The sequence below is a fragment of the Neolamprologus multifasciatus genome, chromosome 7 (assembly GCF_963576455.1).
Source record: "Neolamprologus multifasciatus chromosome 7, fNeoMul1.2, whole genome shotgun sequence".
Taxonomy (NCBI): domain Eukaryota; kingdom Metazoa; phylum Chordata; class Actinopteri; order Cichliformes; family Cichlidae; genus Neolamprologus; species Neolamprologus multifasciatus.
In genome coordinates this window covers 66,069,725-66,093,942 of record NC_140445.1, presented here as the reverse complement: position 1 = coordinate 66,093,942, position 24,218 = coordinate 66,069,725, and the positions used below count along the sequence as shown (strand labels likewise).

The 24,218-nt window shown below is 42.6% G+C and overlaps 1 protein-coding gene and 1 long non-coding RNA gene across 4 annotated transcripts in view; one reads left to right on the top strand and one right to left on the bottom strand.

Annotated features, from left to right (window-relative positions):
• ferry3 (FERRY endosomal RAB5 effector complex subunit 3) overlaps positions 1-24,218 on the top strand; it is a 231,544-nt gene that overhangs the window by 117,906 nt on the left and 89,420 nt on the right. The window lies entirely within an intron of this gene.
• Positions 179-24,218, bottom strand: part of LOC146515931 (uncharacterized) — a 112,448-nt gene continuing 88,408 nt past the window's right edge. For 2 of the 3 annotated variants that reach the window (XR_014875037.1, XR_014875038.1), the window contains one exon: positions 18,661-24,143. This is a non-coding gene — a long non-coding RNA (uncharacterized LOC146515931). Of the gene's footprint in view, positions 18,325-18,660; positions 24,144-24,218 lie in introns of those variants that run through there. The other variant, XR_014875039.1, reaches the window with a different exon arrangement.

The following is a 24,218-nucleotide window of genomic DNA, read 5'->3' as shown; positions in this document are numbered from 1 at the left end:
TAGCATAAACACAGTGAAGCTAACTTTTTTCCACTCGATAAAAGTTAACGTGAGCGTTCCTGGTGGTTAGAGACAAATGCAATCGCATGGCAGGATGCTGTAAACGGACCAAACTTCAGTCAGGAGAACAACTGAGATAATCCATCCACAATACGAGGTTAGTTATTAATAACTGCTGCATGGGCTGGGCTGTAGTTACAGTGGAAGGGTTTAAACACTGAGCTTTAAAATGAATAGCAGCAATAAAACCCAGAGAGGCCGACAGTGATCACTGGCTGTTTTTAGGAGCTTGTTCAGATTAAATAGAACAAGATACAAAGCATGTTAAAAACACTACAGCCTTAATAAACGCAGAGCAGTTTGGACCTGGAAGCAGGGTTCATACTTAAAGACCGGATTCTTACCAAGCACTCAAAGCACTTTTTATAAACTGGACGTGCACTACATGCAAGCAAAATTGCACACCTTGCTGAATGCATCAGGGACAGTTTGGAGCTTAGCATGTTGTCCAACATGCAGACTGGAGGAACCAGCATCACCAGCTAACCGAACAGCTGACAACTAGCTCTAATTATTGGCTCCTGTAAGCCACCTTTAACGATCAACCCGAGAGTGAACGACGGATAAACAGCGAGGAAACAAAGTGCTCCCTCTGCTACTGCACCACGATGTCCTTTTAAGCAAATCTTTTTAATTGTTTTGAATTAAAAATACACAAAAATGCGAGTAGATGGCCATTGTGAAAAGGGCAGCCATCTTTAAAAGGGCAGCCATCTTTAAAAGGGCAGCCATCTTGAATTTTCAAACAGAGTAACCCTGAAGAGTGTATTATCAGCTTTAGTATTTGTATCCACTCATGAACAATTTCCCTGTTACGCTGTCTGTTGCACTAATAAGTATAAGAATTATATTATATATTATTATTATTATTATTATTATTATTATTATTATTACACTGTAACACCAATAACGGTCATTTTTAAGATGATTTCACCACCAGCAGCTCCTTCAGGTGAAACATATCCTTTTAGTTTGAGTAACACAATGTCAAAGTGTTTCTTGGGCACTTGAAAGGACAACATGAAAAAGAAAATCATTTTGAAATCTCTCTCCACCCAAAGGCTTACGTCACAGCTACGGCTGCAGTGAGTGCAGACAGCAGGAAGGATCATTACTTTAAACAACGCACATGTTGGAAAGATGACATCCACATGAGGTGCACACACTGACCAAGGGAAATGTTCTCTTCTCTTCTTACTACAACCTTGCTTGTAGTAATGTTCTGCAAACAATTTTTAAAACAGAGCAGGTACAGAAGGTAATAATGTGAAAAAGTTATTGAAGTTATTAATTAATTAATTAATTAATTAAAAAGATCATCTTTGTCTGTCCTGCCAAAGCAGCGAGACAAAAAAGTCAGGTGAAAGACTCGGGTGAGAGACTCGGGTGAGAGACTCGGGCGAAAGAGTCGGGTGAGAGACTCGGGTGAAAGAGTCGGGTGAGAGACTCGGGTGAAAGAGTCGGGCGAAAGAGTCGGGCGAAAGAGTCGGGCGAGAGACTCGGGTGAGAGACTTGGGTGAGAGACTCGGGTGAGAGACTCGGGTGAAAGAGTCGGGTGAGAGACTCGGGTGAGAGACTCGGGTGAAAGAGTCGGGTGAGAGACTCGGGTGAGAGACTTGGGTGAAAAACTCGGGTGAGAGACTCGGGTGAAAGACTCGGGTGAAAGAGTCGGGTGAGAGACTCAGGTGAGAGACTCAGATGAGAGACTCGGGTGAAAGACTTGGGTGAGAGACTTGGGTGAAAAACTCGGGTGAGAGACTCGGGTGACTACAGTGACATTTCCCCTTTGAAAAAGATTGCTTATCTCTTCATAGACAATCAGCCATGCAGGACAGCTGAAACAAAGCAAAAGCAATAACTAAACACAGTCTTACTTTTAATCCATCACAGGTGTGAGTGACAGCTTGAGAGAGACTGAAATGCTTCTCTCTAGAATCTGTGACATGGACGGTGTGTCACTGGCAGATTCGGGCAAACCTTCAGTTTACACAAGACATAAAGCGTCTGGTATTCATTTATCTCTCTTCCACTCCTCCACCCCAGCGCTCCATCCCTGCTTCCATCCCTCCCCCTTCACATGCTTGACCCCGTCTTTTCAACCCCACCAACAACCTCAAATACTGTCATCAAGCCTGGGGAAAAAGAAGCCAGCTACAGCGGCAGGTTTGAGCTCCAGCTCCTAAATAAGTGAATATTTCACGACTTTCTCGCCTGCGTAACAGCAACACTGGATTCTTCTGCACTCAGGCTGCCTCAGCTGCTGCCGCTCTCTTCCCCTCCAGCTCCTCCAGGATTTTCCCATGTTCGTATCACTAGCCCTTGACTTTGTCACTCATTCAACAGCTGCTCGCTGATACTGCATCACTGTTCCAGCCTATCGCTCCCCCCTTTTCACTATGCCCAGCAACAACAAAGGCATTGCTAATCCAGCCTTGATACAAACAGAACGCAAGGACTTTTTGCCCAAAAATGTTTTAAAATTGTGTCTGTTGGTGCTTCGGGAGGATCAACATCCTGCGGACTTCCAGTTGAGATCACAACAAGCTTAGACTAAAACAGGACTAGAGGTCAAAGAGATTCACAGCTCGTCAGCAAAGCCCGAATGCGTTTGAATATTAGAAAATACACAAACGCACAACAAACAGACAGAGCGAGTCAATAAGTATAACCCAGTAAGTAGTTAACCTATGATTCACACACTGCGCCCTCTTTACGCTGAGTGTGTCAAACAGATGGCACAGCTCGTAAACATGAAAAAACATAACTACACCGTTACAAAAATAACCCAAACCATTAAAAATAAACCCAAAACACAAATATGTTGAACACCTGAGCGCACGCAGCGTCTAGTACTGCTTTCTGTTGCCCTTGTTTCTCTCTCTCTCCTGCAGATGGTAACAGATGGCACAGGAGCACACGATTGCTCCAACAATTCGAGGGTTTCCCTCCTTTTTCAGCTCCATCAGGTGCTCGTCTGCCTGCTGACACTAATAATAACACTGAGTGCTCTGCTTTGGGACGAAGCGCTTCATGCAGAAATCACACGTGTGAGAGAGAAGCTGCAGGAAGCAGAAACATCTGATGAGAAATGCACGAAAATAGAAAAGCAGACACGACACACACCCACACAGAGTATCTGATCTTCTGATCAGTGATAGAGACGAATGAATGTGCACGGCACTCCCCACCACCACACAATAATCTGATCCTTTTGGGAAACTGAGGTGTCGGACTTTAATTTACAGGCCGTATCTTTGGAGCCTCTGCCGGTGGCGTCAGCCTCTGAGCCGCTGTGTATGTTTAACGGCTACATGTGTCGCTCCCTATCTCGCTCTCCGAGTGGCACAAAGGTAAAGGGAAGCTTAACAGCCTGGGAAAAAGTTGAACAGTGTGAAATTACCTTGATCCAAAGATTCCTGCTGCATACCAGCCCAATGAACCCATAACAGAGCAGGCACTCAGTCAGAGAGCCCTGCCTGCAGGCAACAGCTGAGACATTACAGAAGAGAGCAAAGGCGTGGGGTTGGGGGTATCAGGAGGTGAAAGAAAGATAAATGGGAGCAGGAAGGAGAGCCACTAGGAATAATCCCTAGTCCACAATAAGTGGCAGAGGTCAGAGTATCTATGCTGTACGTCTAATGTGGGACAACTGGTACGTGGGTGCTGCTGACTCACAGGAAAACGACTAAACGACTGTAAAATTCAACGACATTAATGAAGTCGCTTTAAATCAACGTAAAACTCACTCGCCTTTTTTAAACCGAAACTATTCAAGAAGCAGAAACAGCAAACAAACAACACAGTTTATGAGATGCCTGCTGACCTACTTTGGCCAAAATGTGACGGTGAATCATCGACAATAAATAGAAGCTTTGAAAAGGTTTCACATAGCAACTCGAGGACCGATGCACTAATGTCATTTTTGTAGAATTTCAAGGATGGCAGCAATCTGTCGGTGATTATGTTTGAAATGTGAACAGCTAACAATCGTTTAACATCAGCGAAAGCCAAAACAGCATGTGTCGTTGTCACGGGGGCGTATGTTTGGTCTGCTGCTACGGTGAAAGTAGCTCCACGTGAACGCCGGGACCCGAGGCTTCAGACAGTCAATTGTGTCGTATCCAGATGATTGGTGTTTTCACTCCACCCGTCGGTGGCTGTAGTATTGTGGCTGTTGGAAATCACATGTCAGGGTGGTGTGAGCAACTTGAGCAGCAGATACAAGCATGACTGGAAATTTTCCATTTGATGTCCTTGTGGCCGCTGTTTTAACACAACGTTTGTATTTGTGGGACAGAGAATCTGACCGATCACTGTGAGTGAAATTATTCAAGACAAACGTGCAACAGGGAAAACAAAACGAGTTCAAACAATACACACTGACCACTGCTCGTTTCTTTAAAATGTTTCTATATTCATTAGGGGTGGGGAAAAAATGGATACTGTGTAGCATGGTGATATTTTGTTTGCTAATAATGTATCGATACAGGGACAGCAGAAATCGATACTTTGTTACAAAAAGGTTTTTGTGCTCTGACTTCAGAGCATGTTGATCCTTTTTCTGAGCAAGAATCCTGACATTCCTTCACTGTCCAAATGTGTTTAATAAACATGACAGTTTACTTATTTTAATTTAAGACATGTTTTATTTTAATTAAGTTTAAAACTTTTTATTTAATGTAAAATTATATTTTGTTTTCATTTACTTTCAAATTCTTCAGTTGCTGAAGGGGCTGCATAGTTTTCATAAACTGCATAGTTCAGAATAGCTATAATTGTACCAGATGGTTGATTCAGTTAAGTTGGACTAGACTGTAATACAAACCGTTCAGTTTGTCAACAATCAAACTGAAATGAGAGAAAGACTGAGTGTGAGACTTTGATATTAGAGAAAATGAATATTGATAAAGTTTACCTTTATGTACAGAATCTGAATATCGCAAAATATTTAAAAAAATTGCAATAATATCGTATCGTGGGATGTATGGTGATTCCCACCTCTAATATTTATACGTATTATTCAACTGTGTGGATCTGCTCTCGTGTTCAATCGGCCACAACCCTGACCTGGATGTGCAGCTCAAGAAAATGTATGAATGGAATAGTGGGCAGTAATTATACTGTGCAACAGACCAGCCACAGGAAAACGACACATCACCTTCAAAATATTTCTCGGGAACAGCGGTGTGTTCATTAAAATATATAATACATTAGTAAATGATTTACTCCTTTTTTCACAATGTGTAAGAATATCTCTCAGTCCTCATGGACACTTCATTAGGTACACCTGCTCAGTGGTTTGTTAATGCGGCGTTTGGGCATGCAGGCGTGGAGTGTTGCACAAACTGCCGCTCGACTGGGATTTTCCCACAGACCCACATTGTTTGAAAAGATATCCAGTTAGTGACAGTTCTCTGGGCAAAAATGTCTTACTGGGAATCAAACAACGATCAGAGTACTTCAAGCTGCCGCTCGCTGCGACCGAGGTATGCAGAAGAGCATCCTGGAACGCAACACGTTCAATCTTAGCAGATAGCTTTGCTTTGGTGCGTTCGCCCTTCAGTTCTGGACCGTTGGGGAGTATAGGGAGTCATTTCCTGGGTCTGATTCATCAAGCGGTTCCTGAGGAGTTTTGGAGGTGTGGAGGTTATCCTGTCCCACTGAGGGAGGCTCCAGTCAGCAGGCAGTGCCGCTGCCATGATGGTATACATGGTCTAGCATAATCTTTTGGAAGGTGGTGCCAGGTGGAGACGATAATTGGTGTATATCCTGTGCAATTTAGAAGATATGCAAGCGTTAGATTTAAAAACAAACACTAGTACTACGAGTACTAGATCTAATATACTAGTATGTAAAAATTAAACACTGGGGAAACTGTTCAGTAGCTATTAAGGCTATCCAAGTCGCTGCAGTAAAACATCTGTGAGAATGCTGGGGATTTTCTTCTTCAGCCACTGTTACTGAGGAACTTCTGTCCCCACAAATGCCAAACTATTTTTGATCTGGAAGAGAAATGAATATCAGTCGATAGCGTAGCACTGACAGCTGGAGGAGGCGACCCGTTTCAGGGAAAAAAACAACCAGTTCCTGTGTTTGTTGGTTGCACCTGTTTGTTGTGTGCCAGCTTGTGATGAGTTTACTCTTATCAGACTATCTGCAGCGCCTCTGCAGGCGTGCTCTCTCAGGGTTTTGCAGATGTGACGATCTCTTATACCCAATTAGAATAAGGCGCAACAAATGTCTGCTGAAGGTATTGATTCTGAAAGTGCCGGATATGAGCAAAGCTGCACTTTGAGCCACATCTAGAGCACTGTAACCTGACTGCTCACGGGGAGTGTGTCATCAGGTTAGTCAGGTGCAACTCTTGTGCTGCAGAATGATGAGTTATTGTGTGAGTTCAGAACAATCCTTGATGGCAGTTTAGTTTTACACCTCTTCTCTTCTTTGAATCCGGAACAACCTTGACCTTTACGAATGAAAGGAGCACTTCAGGAGACTGGTTGGGTGAGCTGGAGCTTCTAAGGAAACGCAAAACTCCCAAAGTGAAATCATCCATCTCCAAAACTAGACAAACGTGCTCATACTAATGTTGCCTTTGTATTCTTGCAAGGTTGTTGAACTCATTTTTTCTCCCTCATCAACAAAAAGAAGAAATCTTTCCAGTGTTTCGCCTCTGGTTAGTGAGATGAAACACTGGAAGAGTCTGGACATCCCCAAACCTCATTCTTCTCCTTAGAGAACCTACACAGTAGCCTACACAAGTAGACAACGGCATGACATTTATACTCGCTCTATATGATGTGCTTTGTGCCATTAAAGCCATTAAATATTGAATCATAGCTGCAGTAAGTGAAACTGAAACACAGGAACAAGAGAAACCCTCAAAGCTCACTGAGTCTATACATGGCCCATGTCTCACTCTTTAACATCTTGCAAGCCAGATACAGTTCATTCAGTTCAACTTTATTTATACAGCACACAGCACAACAACAGTCGCCTTAAGTCACTTAGTGTTATAAATGGTAAAGACCATAAGATAATAAAGTGGAGCCTAGTAAGACTGTGATTTGCTGAGGTCGCTGTGCCAGTCACAAACTTTATTTCTATGCTAAACAGACTTTATAGTCTGTGTTAAAGCAACATGTTGTTACATTTCTGGAAAAGTGAACGCCACGCTCTGTCACCGTTTATGTCGTGGGGCTAGTTCAGCTCCGCCCACAAAAAAGGCCTACACTGCTATCCGGTTGTTAAGTGATGACGTGACGAATCCTACTTCCGGGCCTAAAGTAGTCTGCGTTTAATATGGCTTTTGTGTTGTTAACATGTTTAATGTTTTGTATTTTCTTCTATTTAATCTCAAAAAGCTCCTAAAACAGTCAGTGATCACTGTTGACCTCCCTCGGCTTTTATTACCGCTAATCATTTATTTAAGCTCAGTTTTTAAAACCTTAGGATGTAACTACAGCCCAGCCCATGCAGCAGTATATGAATGACTAACCTCGTATTGTGGATGGATTATCTAAATTGTTCTCCTGGCTGAAGTTTGGTCTTTTTACAGCATCCTGCCATGCGATTACATTTGTTCCTGACCACCGAGAACACTCACGTTAACTTTTATCGAGTGGAAAAAACGTTAGCTTGTTTATGCTATGCTAACATAGCTGTGTCGCTAGCGGTCACGTCGCACAACATTATATACCAGCTAGCCAAACTTCAGTAACCCTACAAACGTCACTGCTGTTTAGTTTTCTGTCTTCATTTATGTTGGAAGTGATAACAGAGCTGTACGTTTGAATTTGTTTCCAAAACCCCGCAGTCAGGACATACTATATTGTATTTAGATAGAAGCTAGCGAGCTAACTTCCTGCTAACTTCTAACTCCGTTAAATGTCATAAATTCCGTTTTCATGGATGCCTGGATGTTAAACTCAATTGTTACACCTGGTAGAGCAGAACGCTGATCATTTTATTAAAGATGAAAGACTTTAGACAGTTTTTCAACTCTGAGTAATGAGACTTTACTGAGCTTTTATTAGCTTTTATTACCGCTAATCATTTATTTAAGCTCAGTTTTTAAAACCTTAGGATGTAACTACAGCCCAGCCCATGCAGCAGTATATGAATGACTAACCTCGTATTGTGGATGGATTATCTCAGTTGTTCTCCTGGCTGAAATTTGGTCCTTTTACAGCATCCTGTCATGCGATTACATTTGTTCCTGACCACCGAGAACACTCACGTTAACTTTTATCGAGTGGAAAAAACGTTAGCTTGTTTATGCTATGCTAACATAGCTGTGTCGCTAGCGGTCACGTAGCACATCATTAGCTACAGCTAGCCAAACTTCAGTAACCCTACAAACATCACTGCTGTTTAGCTTTCTGTCTTCATTTATGTTGGAAGTGATAACAGAGCTGTACGTTTGAATTTGTTTCCAAAACCCCGCAGTCAGGACATGCTATATTGTATTTAGATAGAAGCTAGCGAGCTAACTTCCTGCTAACTTCTAACTCCGTTAAATGTCATAAATTCGGTTTTCATGGATGCCTGGATGTTAAACTCAATTGTTACACCTGGTAGAGCAGAACGCTGATCATTTTATTAAAGATCAAAGACTTTAGACAGTTTTTCAACTCTCAGTAATGCCACAGTGATCGTTTGATATATGGACCTGCAGCGGAGTTTAGGCCCAGACACGACTAGTGACGTCAGACTGAACGACCGGATAACAAACTGAACTGAAGAGACAAACCAGTGTGTCAGTAACCTCTGCTACTAACTCACTACTTATTTATTTTGTGTGTTTTTCTTTTCCTCTGCTTTCTCTGTAACTGGAAATAAAGATAATCACATATGTTTTCTTACAAAAATGCAATCTCTACGTCAGACAGCTGTTCTGTAACTTGTAGTTTTTCTCTGTTCTCAGTTTTCTTTCATGGACTTCTACCTTATGCCACATTTGTCTGCAGCTCTATGGCACACACACATTAAGCCCCCGTTTAAATAAAAACTGCTCCGAGGGTGTTTTACGTCCACTGAGTTTTTATCCTTGAGGTTGTTTTTCTGTTAACCAGCTGTGAGCAACTTTTACTTCACCAGCTCACATGTTTTTGCCCCGTAAATATTTTTACTTTTTCCCGGCTGGTACATACATCGCTGATTGAAACATTGAAAGTATCAGTTGACACAACATCAACGTGGAGGCCTAATGCCAGAATGTTTATGGTAAAAAACAGCCCAGCAAAGGTCCTGCTGCAGCATGATGGGGAGAGGCAGACAAAGAGAGCTGAACAAAAGACTGGAGGCTCAGCCCTCAAGCCAGCACAATGCTAGCAAATCAGCTAAGCTAAGGTGGAAGTGGGAAAACAAAACAGGATGCAGTACTTATAGACATCACCTAAAGATGAAATAATCTCAAAATGCAAGAGCACAGCATGCTGTCAGTCATATAAATGAACAAGTAAAGAGGCCAGAGCATATTCTGATTGGCTTAGACTAAGAAAACAGTCTGCGTTGACAACAAACATCAAGTTTCTACTTTGTGCTTTCCTGCAAAAAGGCTCATCTGTGGTGCACTGATGCTCTTTTACATAACCGGGCAGGAGGCGACGGCGAGGCCGTTCACCGAGATCAAGACTTGGCTTTTGGGCTTTGGAGTTATTAAATATATGAAAATGAGTCAGCAGCGTATGATGTTTTACAGCATCAGGGACCACAAGTTCTAACTTGTAACTGATGAGCCATGAGCTGCAAAGCCAACAAACCACAAGCATAACATTTCTTCAGAAACACCCATAGTAGCCCCAGACTACATGACCAGAACATGTTTGAACTTTAGTAATAATATCTTCCATTTTCTTTTTCTTTGACATGACTTTTTATGCTTGGTGGAAGTTGCAAACACCCCCCCACTCCTGAAACATCACCCAATTAGCAATTAGCATTATAGGAAGTGATTGATGAAGTAAACCCTCTCAAGTCACAGCTGTCTCCACGTCTGGTAGAAACACCTCAGTCTCTGGTGTAGCTGTAGGACTTAAACCAAATCAGGTTATTTCTGTGTTAAAACACAACCAAACTACGACCGCAGCAAACTGTTCATTTTGAAAAATGTTTGCTTGCAAAGAGGTGGTGGTCCGGCGTTGTTGATGTAGAGCTACTCACAGGGACCTAAATCAGCATCGATAAAGAAAGCGTGCGATATTACTCCGACGCGTGCGTTGCCCCACGTGATCGTGCTGACAACCGAACCCCAGCACATCCTTGATTCAGTCCCAGATTAATTGTTATTTACTAGGAAATTAGTCGACTGGAGAAGACAACCAAACTAAAGTAACTCCACAATGATTGATACGTGTTTTCAGACTGCAGAGATACTGTGAACTACGATCAGTCTCCATCAGGATCAAAACGGGAAACTCATTCATATTCCATTACCTCTGGAATGTCTCAGCAGCCGTACATCACAAGCTGGCGTTCACCTTTCAATCACCCGCTCCCTTCAGCCCCTCACCCCCGTAATCATGTTAGCTCATACATAATCGCATTTCAATTACTGACAGGAGTGTGACCCTTGCCTCCCAACATGCCTAATCTAATACATGTGTTTCCTAAAAGACAGAGAGATGCTTGTTTAGTGAAAGGAAGAGGAAAAAAACATGCAAAGCTACAAAAAGATGCCAGTGTTTTCTTCTGCTGTCACAATGCAAATGCAGCATCTATTTTCAGCGAGACATGTACTGTATTTTATGGTGGCGTGAACTCTCGGGTCACTGGGCACGGATTGAGAGGAAAAGAGCGAGGGCGGTTAAGGACGGACATCACAGGGGTGCAACAAAGGCAAGAAGGTGTGTGACTCTGCCAGCCTCACAATTTGCCTCTGAGTGTGTCTGAGTCCTCTGACTTTCAGGACTTTCTGCAATCCCAACGTTGGGAAGAGGGGAGAGAAAACACCAAAGATACCTTGGGTCATAAATCTCCCCTCCCCCTCCCCGGCTGTCCCACTGGGTAAGGTAATGCTTTCCTGAATAACTTTTTTTAAATCTCTCCTTCTTCTCTTTCTCTTCTCGCTCTTTCATTCTGTAATTCCCACTCTGTCACTTCGTGTCTGTGTGCTTAGCGGCCTTGTGTCATTATTATGGGCCAATTTGTGTCAATGCTAACATCCCATTCATCATGGGGGGAATGGTTTCCGCCAGGGCTCGGGGGGCTCACATACCTAACCTCTCACATTTTCACCATGGTGGTATCCGCTCTGCTATGGGGTCAAAGGTCAGAGTTCCAGACCTCCTGAGTGATCACTGACTTCACTGGCTTCCCTGCTCACCCCCTCCCTGCTCGCTCCACCAACCCTTCTCATGAATTGCTCTTTGTAGCCCCACCATCTCTTTTATAGTTCTTCCTCGACCCATTTTGGCTCCAGGTGAAGAAACGTTCACGATGAATGCGGCGTTTCCACCCTTGTTGTCACTTCTGTTGTCGTTTTAAATCCAATCAGATCATTCTCGCTGGTGGTTTTTCCGACCAGAGAATAAAGAGCCTAATTTCAAGTTTCAAAAGTGCAAACTTGTCTCATTGGCTTCAGGTTTCTGTAGAGAGTTTCACCTCGTGCTCCATTCATCAGGTTTCCGTTCCCAAGACTCGCCCCTCCCCGTCAGTCCCCTGCAACCTAAACCCAGTATCACATCAGCGGCTGGCAGGCTAAAGCACCAGCACGCGGGTCGATGGTTTATTTCTTATGAATGAAAGACCCAAACGAAAGTGCATTCCTGCCTCGGCTCTGAAAGGAAGCAGCTGGGTGTTTGGTGAGCTCATGTCAGGCGTCTGTGTTTGACATACACAGGAGAGTTAAGCAATATACGACGGAGGGTAAAGCGAAGATGAAACATATGGTTAAGGAGAATATCAACAAGGGGCCCAGAGGCTGATGTGCACCTCTGAACACGAGGCCAGAACAAAGGGGAGCAGAGCGCAGAGGCAATATCTGCTGCACCGATTAACAGAATATTTTCTTGTTTAGAGGATGGCAAAAGACCGTCGCCATGTCTGGTACACACCCGTGATTACACACGAGTGGAATAATATCAAGACTTTTCTTGCTATAGCTGGAAAATCAGCAGTCGAGCTGAAAGGATTCCTGTTGCTGCGAACCTTTCCCTGCTTGTTTAGATATGGTATTTGCCGTCTCTGTGCAGTAAGAGTTTGGCTCCGGTGTGTCGCAGGCTGCCAAACGAAGGCATGTGGGGCGTGCGAGTCCGTCCACATTTCTCTCTCTCTGCCAGCTTCTAATTATGCCCAATTACACCTTTAACACAAGTGGACCGCTGTGGACATTTCTCAGGGTGTGAGGTCAAGCATTTCCTGTGTCTGTGAATGACCCAATGTCAGGGGAATTGTCTTGCAGGGGCCTCCCTTTTCCCCTCCCTCCATCATTCATTCTCTGTTTTTTTTCCCCCCTCCTCCACTAAGCGCCGATCACAGACCTCCACCGTTCACCAATGAGTTAGATAGTTGGGGCTTAACCTCTGTGACTTCCTAGAGCGCTCGCTCTCAAACACAACCAACCAGGCATGCACGCTCTCTCTCACATACGCAGCCATACTCGTTCATGCATGCATGGGAATTGAACCTGCACATAAAAGTCAGACGCTCGTGCATTATGAAATTTGACGTAAAGCTGTAAACACTCCACATTTTTGATCCTGCATCTGGCCTGACACCCGTCTCTCTCCAGTAATACAGGTTTTTCTCTTCCCAACGGACCAGTTCATTCTTTTTGCCTCCCACGGTCAACAAAAACACCTCGAGCTGGCCTCCAGGTTAATTACAGATACAATCTAATCCCATCTAATCTAATTATCAGAGCACGCTTGTGTGCTTCAACACGTATGAGGCACGGCTACTTCATAAGAAGCAGCAACCCGCTCGCGTTGGTAGTGTACTAACAGGTTGGGTTCCCACACCCACTAGGAAAACAAATACTCCATAATCACCACCTATCAAAACACGCAAAGTTGCAGGGTGAACCGAAGATGGCGCATTCCATGAGAAATCCATAGCGAGCAAGTACATGTTCACTCCTCCGCGCTGACATTTCAGAGACACAAGGGAGAGATTAGAGGAACATATGGGAGGGCCACAAACCAGGATGAAAGATGGCTGAGGGAGATGGGGGTTAGGCCCCCTATTTTTATAGGATGAATAGCTGGTTGAAGTGGCAACGCAAAGAATGAATGAATGAACCGACTGAAGGTAAAGTGTGCAGACTGCTGGAGCTTGGTAGATGATTTATTTAACATAAAAGATACGGAAGTTGCGCAACGTGGAAGCAGCGGACCAAGTTCGTGTATGAAGGGACAGTTTTGCAGAATCTAATTTAATGCTTTGTGACATTTTTGAGCACAATGTCTAAGCTCACCTAGAGAGAGTGAGAACTATTTTAGTGGATGGATGTTTTAAACGCGTTTCAAACAAACATCCATTAAAACGTGCCCACACACAATCCTGCGAGTCAACGTGCAGCGACTACAGTGACCTGGCATTTCAGCACGCCAAAGAGACAGAAGTGGAAACAAATATGAGAAAAACATTTTTTCCTTAAATGCTGAGTAGAGGAATTTGGTTATTATTGTAAGGAGGGGAAAAATGAAAGAGGTCATTCATGACAAAGAGCCAAGATATGAGGAAACCACACTTGTGTCTAAAACAGGGAAGCCCGAGCCAAGTCTTAGTCTCAGCTGTTGTTCCAAACCACACATTTATCACACAGGCACTTCCCCAGAAAGAAAGACCCTCACAACAGTGACTGGATGAGCCTGAATACCACAGAGTAGCAGGTCTGTGGGATGAAAGAGCACATTGTCTTGGTCTTTGTCGGTCCATGCGACTTTAAGTGCTGTCCCCATGTTAAGGTAGAGGGAGACGATCTACCTGGCTAATATTGTGTGTACTGGATCCATGTGAAGACCAGCAAAGCTGAACTGGGTTAAATATGGCCCAAAGCGAATAAACATACTGTGCTTCACATTCTTCACTTGGAAAAAATGAACAAGCTAGTGAAGGTGGAAGAAGTGGGTGAGTGGAGTCCAACCTCCACTATACTAAAGAGCATTGTATTTAGCATTTCGACAGGCTAACGATTATAGGAAAGCTTTTCCAGGTTTTGGCCATCTGTCACTTTTATGAGCAGTGTGGTAGGAAATTGGGTCTTTGGGTTGTTTGGCCCTGGGAATAATGAGCCACTGAAAATGATTGTTATAGATGACCTCTCATATGGAGCCAATCGAGACGCAGTTCCAGAGGCCGCCTAACAATCAGGGATAAATCAGTTTGTTGTTATGGGTCAGGGTGCTGCAGGAGGTAGGCCTGGGAACAAGGTAGCAGTGCTGGCTGCGAGGGATTTCTGACCGGAGGAAAGCCAGGTATCGTCTAAAATGTTTTAACAGCATAGCCTTGGAAGAAGTGCTGAACAGCAGCAACGTAAAAAGGAAAAGGCACATCTTTATCGCATCTTCAATTAAGGAAGGAGCTTCAATGCTAACGCAGGTAAGAACGACGTGAACACACAATACGGGAAAAAGGAAGCGGGAGTGCCAAATGGAAGGAGGTAATGACAGGATGAGAGGGGGATGAGTAAGGGAATAGCGAGATGTGTATTCCAAAAATCCTATCAGTCGTAACGCCAAGCTCTCCACGGATGCCCCTCAGACAAAACAGTGATAAGATTGATGTGAGAGACATTCCTCAGCTGAATGTGTGTGCGCCGATGAGGGCGCGGTGTGTGGTCAACGCTGTTTACGCTACTGATAGTAAAAGTCATCGGGAAATGTCCCACGGAGAAGTAACAAAGACGACTAAAAGCCTGAACGCGTTTACCCCAGAAGGTCGTGTAAACACAGCGTTTCACTGCGATTCTTGGGGAAATGCAGTTTTTATTAGCAAACAAGTGGATGACAAATTCACTTTGAGTAATTACAGTAATTTTTAGGTTATGATGCTGATGGGTTTGGGGGTTTGGGGCAGGGGTGCCTGGAAGCCTGGTGCCTATGGCGGACCCACATAGCAAGCTGTTTGACGGGACACTGGATATCAGTATCAAGTGTTTAGTTTCAGATCACAGGCAACCTTCACATTAAACCACAACGACTTGTTTTCTATTCCTACACGTTTGTAAAACATCATATCAGAGATATCAGTAGATTTGGAGGATTTTTGGTTATTTGAAACCACTTTTAGCAAAGCTTGGCTGCGGAGCTAATGCAACCCAAAGCCAATGTCTTTAAGAACCTTTGCTGATGAGTATTGGACTTGAATTATTTATTTAAATTGTTCAGCAAATACCCCTCTGTGAGGTTAAGGAAGGATTTACTAGAAACCCTTTGAAGGGGACAAACATAACCAAGTGCAGATGAAGTCGTCTTTGAGGATTCACAGATACACAAAAAATATTGTTTGTAAAGAATCATAAAGGTATGAGAGTGATGATAAACTTTGTTGGAAGCCCCACATAGAACATGTGAAACGGAAATTATCCAAGTCTGTTTCTATTCTTTATAAAACGAGATTTTTTGAATAAGAACTGCCTTTATTTATTGTATACTTCCCTTTGTTTTCCTTATATGACCTACTGTGCAGAAATTTGGGGGAACACATACAAAACATTTTTGGATTCAATATTTAAATTGCAAAAAAGAGCTATTAGAATAATAAATAAAGTTGGATAGAGGGAGTCCACCAACCAGTTTTTTGTAGGATCATCTATGTTAAAATTCATGGACATTATATATTCTAAAACTTTAGAAATGATATATCGAGTGATTAAAAAGAATGTTTTGATTTGTATTTTAAGTATGTTTCAACTAAGAGATGGAAAATATGATTTGAAGGGGTCTTATAAGTTTGAAATGCCTAAAGTGAGAATAAATGTTAAGTATAGATTTTGGGAGTGAAATTATGGGATGGACTTAATGATGAACTGAAGATGTGTTTTTCTTTGTCATTCTTCAGGAAGATTTTAAAAATTAGTATTATACAAGGTTATAGAAATTTGGTTTGTTAAAATTTTTTGATCTCTTGATTTATCATTGATTTCTTTTCAAACTGTTATACAACTTATTTATCAATGCTATTTATTTTCTTGGTTAAGGATTTGATTATTTCTATGGGGTAAGGGAGAGGATGAGTATAAGCCACAAGGCTTCAGCCTATTCCTTTTTCGGTTACTGTTTGAGTACTTTTATGTAAAATTATAATCTGTTGTTGTTGTTGACTGAAATAAAATTTCAATTCAATTCATAGCATGCATATATTACTTTCAACACTGTATTTCTTCCTGTTACAATAAAAACAAAAACTGGTCAGGACTAATCAAACTGCATGCAGAACCGCAACCAAAGTGAGTACACCTGCAATTAAAGACACACGAGTTAGAAAACATGTGACTGTTCGATGCACCAGAACTTTCTCACTTTTGTATTTATGAGGGGTCTGAATCTACATGTATGCACCACAGCTGCAGACGAAAAACTAATACCAGAGCAACTGAAAAAATGTGATTGTGAAATTTCACAAAGACGAAAATAGACGCAGGAAGATTGGTGAGTAGAAATCAACCATCAGAAGCCATCAGCAGGTGTGCTATGTACTAATCAGAGCCACAGTGGGCATCCTCCCACAGTGACACCATGGACAGGGTCCTGCTGGCTCAAGCTGTGCAGATAGATGGGAACGCTTCAGCGGAAATTCAAGTTTTTGTAAAAACCAAGAAACGCTGCGCAATGTCAGCCTCCAGAGATGTCGACAAAGAGCAAATAACAACAAAATGTATCAAAGACCCCCCCCCTACACACACACACACACACACACACAACAAAGACCCCCCGAAAATGATTAAATGAAAAACTTTGGTAGTCTTGACCGTAGAGCGCAGACCGTGCTGTGGTTTGTGGTGCATTAAAGACGATAAAAGGCAGGTGACTCAGAGATCAGTGAAATAACAACGAATTCCTGTGAAAATACACAAATAGCATCTGACAGCAACTTGGCAGAAGAGATGTATCCTAACATGATAAAGATCTAGAGCATAAAGCCAAAACCATTCAAGAATTTCTACAGAAGAAAAACCGAAAACTCCCACCTGACCCAATACGTCACCGGGCTCGTATACTTAGTCAGTGTAAGGGTTTGACCACGTGGAGAACAAGGTCATTTAGTCCCATTATTGTCCTCCCAAGAACCCCCATGTCTTTATTGACCGTGAAGCTCCTCCCATTGTGTTTTCATTTCTTTAACATGTGCATTGGACGACAGCCCGTGTCAGCCTCGGGGAACTAATACGCAGGTAAAGAAAATGAAAGAGAAACGGCAAATTATCGGGAAGAGGTTTGATGTTTGCTAAACAAACAACAAATCGTTTCCAACGTGCCAGTTCGCCCGCCGGGTTCTCGTTTCGCCGTGCAGTTTGAGTTATGAGGTGCCACGGTCACTTGCTGCATGCAGACAGCTGTCCTGACAAACTGTGACAATTCAGAACATGCTGCGAGGAGATGAGGCCTCACTGGCAACGATGAGAGAAAGGTTCAGTAATAACGTGTGAAGATTCTGTTTATGTCTAATAATGTGTCGGACAGGGCAGTTTAGCACATGAACTCCAATCGAGTAATAATATTATTATGTGGACACCTTAATTAGGGGTGGGGGAAAAATGGATACTGTGTAGCATGGTGATATTTTGTTTGCTAATAATGTATGGATACAGGGACAGCAGAAATAGATACTTTGTTACAAAAAGGTTTTTGTGCTCTGACTTCAGAGCATGTTGATCCTTTTTCTGAGCAAGAATCCTGACATTCCTTCACTGTCCAAATGTGTTTAATAAACATGACAGTTTACTTATTTTAATTTAAGACATGTTTTATTTTAATTCAGTTTAAAACTTTTTTATTTAATGTAAAATTATATTTTGTTTTAATTTACTTTCAAATTCTTCAGTTGCTGAAGGGGCTGCATAGTTTTCATAAACTGCATAGTTCAGAATAGCTATAATTGTACCAGATGGTTGTTCAGTTAAGTTGGACTAGACTGTAATACAAACCGTTCAGTTTGTCAACAATCAAACTGAAATGAGAGAAAGACTGAGTGTGAGACTTTGATATTAGAGAAAATGAATATTGATAAAGTTTACCTTTATGTACAGAATCTGAATATCGCAAAATATTTTTAAAAATTGCAATAATACCGTATCGTGGGATGTATGGTGATTCCCACCTCTAACCTTAATGACGTGTTGCTAATGTCAGATAAACTAAACCTCACGTGCAGGTTAACAGCACTGGCTCCTGAGCTTAGTTATACTACAGTATATGAAACCACACATATGTCTGTGTGTTTGGCTGTAATTTGTACCCAGGCAGACACTCATCACATATTTAAGAATATGAAAAACACAACAAACACAGATCAAGAAGGTTAAAAGTCCAGATTTTCATTTAAACACAACACAGTCAAGCCTACAACTTTCCTAGCGCAGTTTAACGGTCCAGATTTTACAAACCACCATCTTGAATCAGGTTTTTGGAAAACGCCCATTCTTGTTTAGACTAAGGCTACGTCCACACGTACCCGGGTATTTTTGAAAATGCAGATTTTTCTATGCGTTTGCACCTTTCGTCCACACGTAAACGGCGTTTTCGGTCACTGAAAACGGAGATTTTTAAAAAATCCGGCCAGGGAGGATATTTTTGAAAACTCCGTTTTTGCATTTACGTGTGGACGAGAAAAACTGAGAAAACTGAGAAAACGCAGCGTCAAAGGTGTGCGCATTTTTTGACGTCACACTGTGCGCCACGTTATTGTTTCGGTGAAATGAATTTCTACAATACTGTTACTGTTACTTGTTCTCTCTGCAGTGTTTAAATGCTTACATACACACACACAGTTACTGTCCCTCCACACATACGACTCGGTTCTGCTTCTATGCCCCAGCTTTGTTTACTTTTTCCCACCGAGGCTTCTAGACTTCTGATTGGCCAACATTTCTACACGGTTAGGAATATATCGCCACCTGTTGCTTTGGCATGTTCCTAGCAGCGTTTTCCTTCATTTCTGCCTTTACGTGTGGACGGGATTATTTTTTAAAACAAAAACGGAAAATCTCCGTTTTCAAAAATACCCGTGGACGTGTGGACGTAGCCTTCTAATCACTGTTGCTCTGATGAACTCATATTGCTGTGGGTGTAGCTAAAGCTTGAGCAGCATGCTGCAGTTCCACATGTAGCGATGTCGCATACAAACAGTAACAGATGCACAATCTGCCGTTAAGCTTGATCAGAGGTGTTCCCTTTGTTTGAACATCCTATGTAGCGTGCAGCTACACGTGCCAAACAAAAGACGTGTACAGAAAAGAGGATGAAAGGCTGAACGTGTTCCTGCACGGTCAACAATACTCATCTCTTACAGGACAAGTGAATTTTAAACAATCCTTTGACTCTCTGGCTTTGATCTACTTTTGAAAGCGGCAGAAGATTACATGATTGGATTCTGAGTACTACCGACCAATCAACGAGGGGGGGCGTGCGAGTCATGGCCAGCAGCTGTGCAGTGAAGATGCTCGCAATGGTTTTTCAGAATAACACAAAAGATTCGGGTTGGACACCTCTCTTGTCCAAAAAACATGCAGGGGACTTTTTCAAATGCATCCGTTGACGGACTGGGTGAACGGTCAGCACAGTGCTCATAAACATATCTTTTTATGATTGATTTAATTGACATAAACTAATAAAATGTATTTCATTCGCTGGAAACTTTCTTCATGTGTAACATGATTACATTCAACTTTTTATTTTCAGTGGGCAGCAATATCGAAAAGGCAAGAAAGGAAAATGCGGAGTTTGCAAACAGACTGTGTTGCATCCTCGTCTGTGCACCTCTCACCAGATGTGCAACACCATGCAAATACTCCACACTCCTAAAAAAGTACTGATTTTGGGCTTAACATGAGTTTAGAAGCACTTATTATAATTCACTGCACCACATCTTATTTTCCACGTGTTGTTGTCCTTCTAATTTTACACTTGATAGTGATACCAAGAACCAGACTATGTGGGGAATGCCCAAATTTTTCACGACATTCAGCATTTTTGGATTTCCTCTTAAAAGCACTGCTGGCAAACATGACCACTGAATTTGCATTGAGCTTGTCTGTCACGTATGTAGCATTTGATAGACGTTTGCTAAAGCCCCTACAGTTGTTGTAAGCATCTGAGATTTTGCTTTGTCAGCAAAATTCTTGTAATTCCGGACTGAGTCCATGACGTTGGGATGAGGGCTCTGTGAAGGCCGCTGCAAAACTCCTTGACCTTCTTTTCTCTGCAGAGAGGACTTTATGCCTGTATGTTTGGCTCAGTGCCATGCTGCAGAACTAATTCAGAGTTGATGACTCTGATGGTTTTACATGATGGAAATAATGATGTTCTCAAAAAGTTGCAAAGTACTGTCTAATCTTTTTTATTAAATGTGCTGCTCTCCCACATAATACAAGGCCTTTTTCATCAATAGCACAGAAAGACGTGAGACACAAACACACTGATAGAAGATATACAGGCAGAGCCGAAGAGTAAGAGGAAGTAAGAGGAGAAGTGGAGAACGGGAGAGCACTTTGCACAAAGGAGAAGGCCGGATTAAGTCATGAGTGGCAAGCGACATAGGTTGGATTTTTAAAGAATGAGATCACATCCCTTTCCCTAAACAGAAGAGGAACTCATCCTTGGTTGGACAGGACAGCCGAGCTGAGTCCCGCCACTGTCTGTCGGTCTCTCTGTATATCTGTGTGCAACAAACGCGACATCCATTACTGCGCTGAGACAGTGGCATCCAGCTCTGGTCCCGCACACAGGAGGCTGCACACATGTCAGCAAGCTGCACACTGTGGCGCACAACCAGTGTGTGTTTGGGTGATTCTGCGTGGGAAGTATTGTGCTTGAGTCGGGCTTTTTCTTAGTGTAAGCATGCATTACATGAATTTTGATGTGTACATACACGCTGATGTGACAACGAGTGTGTTCAGTGATGGCTGTGTAACTGATGCCTTTGTATGTATATATGTGTGATCAGTGCAGTGCACTTTATGTTGATAAAAGCAAGCATTTGTGCATATATGTGCACATATATTACGTGAAAATTAAGAACATCTCTTAATAAGTAGCTTTAAGAACTCCTCAAACACAGTGCAGCTCTCCAGTATGTTTCTGTCGGCACTACAAACTAGTAACACACCAACTGCCATAAATTCTGACTCATTCACTCATGACTCATTTGTGAAAAACTTCCAACTTAACTGTATGCCATAGTAAGGGTTCAAAATGCTAAAATGCTAATGATTCTATTAGGCATGCAGTCTGTAGGTGGACTGGTTTGTGGGTAAGTGGACTTTTAACCAAAGGTCTGACTCAACAGTCACATTTACTTCACATTTATATGGTTTCTGCAACAAACTGGGCAACATCCTGTCAAAGAAAGACTTGGTAGCTGAGGCTTTGAGGATGAATATAACAGGCATATGCCAATATGTAGCGACACAGACCAAGCTGTGATGCTAGAGGATGCCATCGCCCACGTCCGGTACGCCACCCTCAGCCACACGGACGAGAAACAGGGCGACACAATAGTGCCCGGTAGACTGTTCACTAAGCTGAGGGATCCAGGACTCAACAGCCATTTGTGTGCTTGGGTGTTGGACGTCCTCGTTGGTAGTACTCAGGTGGTGAGGGTGGGTAGAGGCGTCTCTAACAGCATCACCATCAACACAGGAGCACCACAGGGGTGTGTCCTCTCGCCACTGCTCTGCGTGGCCACTCATGGCTCCAATAGTTTGCTGACGACACAGTGGTGTTGGGCGCCATCTTCAACAATGATGAGGTGGCCTACATGGATGAAGTGAAGAATCTGGCATCGTGGTCGGCAAGACCAAAGAGCTGGTGCTGGACTTCAGGAGTAAGCACGGAGAGCTTCTATCCTCCGTGTGTTGAATCAGGAGCTACGTATCAGGTCACATTTCACTGCGTGTTGTACTTGTATAACTACGCACGTGACAAATAAAGAATCTTCAATCTTGAATCCTTTTCATCAAAATGAAGAATGGTATCATGACAGGCAAAATTGAGGGATTTATTGGCCAGACACAAGCTTTCTCAGAGCCTTTTTAGAGCCATTTTTGGAAACTATATCAATAGTGGCAGGTACGGTATTTCAAAATAAAAGCTTTAAAACAAATTCACTGTGTAGATTGCAACTACAAACAGTACAGGTCATTTAAAGTCTACATTTATTAGAACGACATATGTTAAAACCAGAGATGGGCAGTAATGCGTTACTTGTAATGCGTTACTGTAATCCGATTACTTTTTTCAAGTAACGAGTAAAGTAAGGGATTACTATTGCAAAAAAGGTAATTAGATTACCGTTACTTTCCCGTAGGAACGCTGCGTTACTGCGTTACTAAAACCGTGATTTTTTGCGAGAATGTCTCATGACAGTGACGTAAGCGAGTGCGACGTTCGTGACAACAGCTGTGTGCAGATCAACAATGGATCATATATCGAGTGCAGAGAGAGTATGAGCGTGCAGCGTTTAAAGCGTGGAAGTACTGACCTTACTTTGAGTTTGATTCCATAAAAAGTGACAAAAACATTAGTGTCCGTTGTGCGTGGGAAGAAAACTTCTTTTTACAGAGAAAAAACCCCTAAACTTCCAAACAAGCACCGAGTAGCTACGACGTAATGGGAAACTCACAGAGAAACTCGCGGATTCTTCCACTGACCGCTGCACACCTGCACCAGGGTAACCCTCCGCCTACCCCACTCCTGCTTTACAGGTGAAAATAGAGCAACAGGACCGCTAGTCTTTGACTTTATTTATTTTCTGCTGTGTTTTACTTGCATCTATTTGAAAGACTGAGTGTAAACACACACAATATTTTATTTTATGTGCTGGAATGTGCAGAAAATAGGTTTAAATGTTAAACTAATTGCAAATGCATAAAGTTAAAAGAGTAAAACTAATAAAACAAGTTTTAAAAAGAGACTTTTCCATTTGATTACATTTTGTATGATGATTATGCAGAAAAAGTAGAATTGGGCTGAAAGATCTATCACTTTATCACCTATTCAGGTTGTAAATCGTGTTTTTAAAAAGAAACTAAGTAACTAAGTAATTAATTACTTTTGAAAATAAGTAATCAGTAAAGTAACGGGATTACTTCTTTGGGGAAGTAATCAGTAATTAGTTACTGATTACTTTTTTCAAGTAACTTGACCAACACTGGTTAAAACTGACTAAATGTATATTTTGACCCTATTACTTGTTTCCTGGGAGAATTTGAATCCAAAGGATGCAGATTTACTTTTGTTACTGAAAAAGATGCAAACACTGACGCACTGGGACGCAGCAGGAACGCAGGTCTAATCTCGACCTCTATCACACATGTTCGATACCTCTCCATGTCAAGACTATGAACAAGCTTACTCCAATAAAGTGCAGCACGCCGCCTCTATGCTGCTGTTATTTCCCACAGTGCCGACTGTCTGCTATAAAGAGATACTTTGGAGCAGGTCTACCTTTCTCCCACACACTATCCCTCACTTCAGTCCACTACCCAGACCAGTCGTAACTGCACAGACATCAGGGACCAGTAGTAAACTCTGGCCTCAGTGCACAGATGGAGACGTTCTCAGTCTAAACGCTATAAAGAAAAGGAGAGAGGACGAGTAAAGGGATGAGACGGGGGTCAAATCCAACAGAGAAATCAAAACATTTGTAGTTTATTATGGGAATTTTACTCCTTTCCTTCTCCGTGTACCCTCTTTCCAGCCTCCCTCCACCCCTCCATCACCCCTCTCCAGACTGGGCTTTCACTTTGGGGGGCCCTCAGCTTCCCTCTCGGCTGATCAGGGAGCTTTCAAGGTACCCTGATGGATGCTAATGCTGGACTCTTTCAGATCGTTTTACAGCCGGAGCCTTTGATCTGCCAGCAGGCCTCTCTCCATGGGCTGCCTGTCCTGAGAAAATGTAAATCCCCGCCTTACAGACACCTGTGAAAAAAATACAGCAGAAAGGGGTGGGGGAGGGGGGGCAGAAAAAGAAGTTACTCTAAAGAAAAGGGGGAA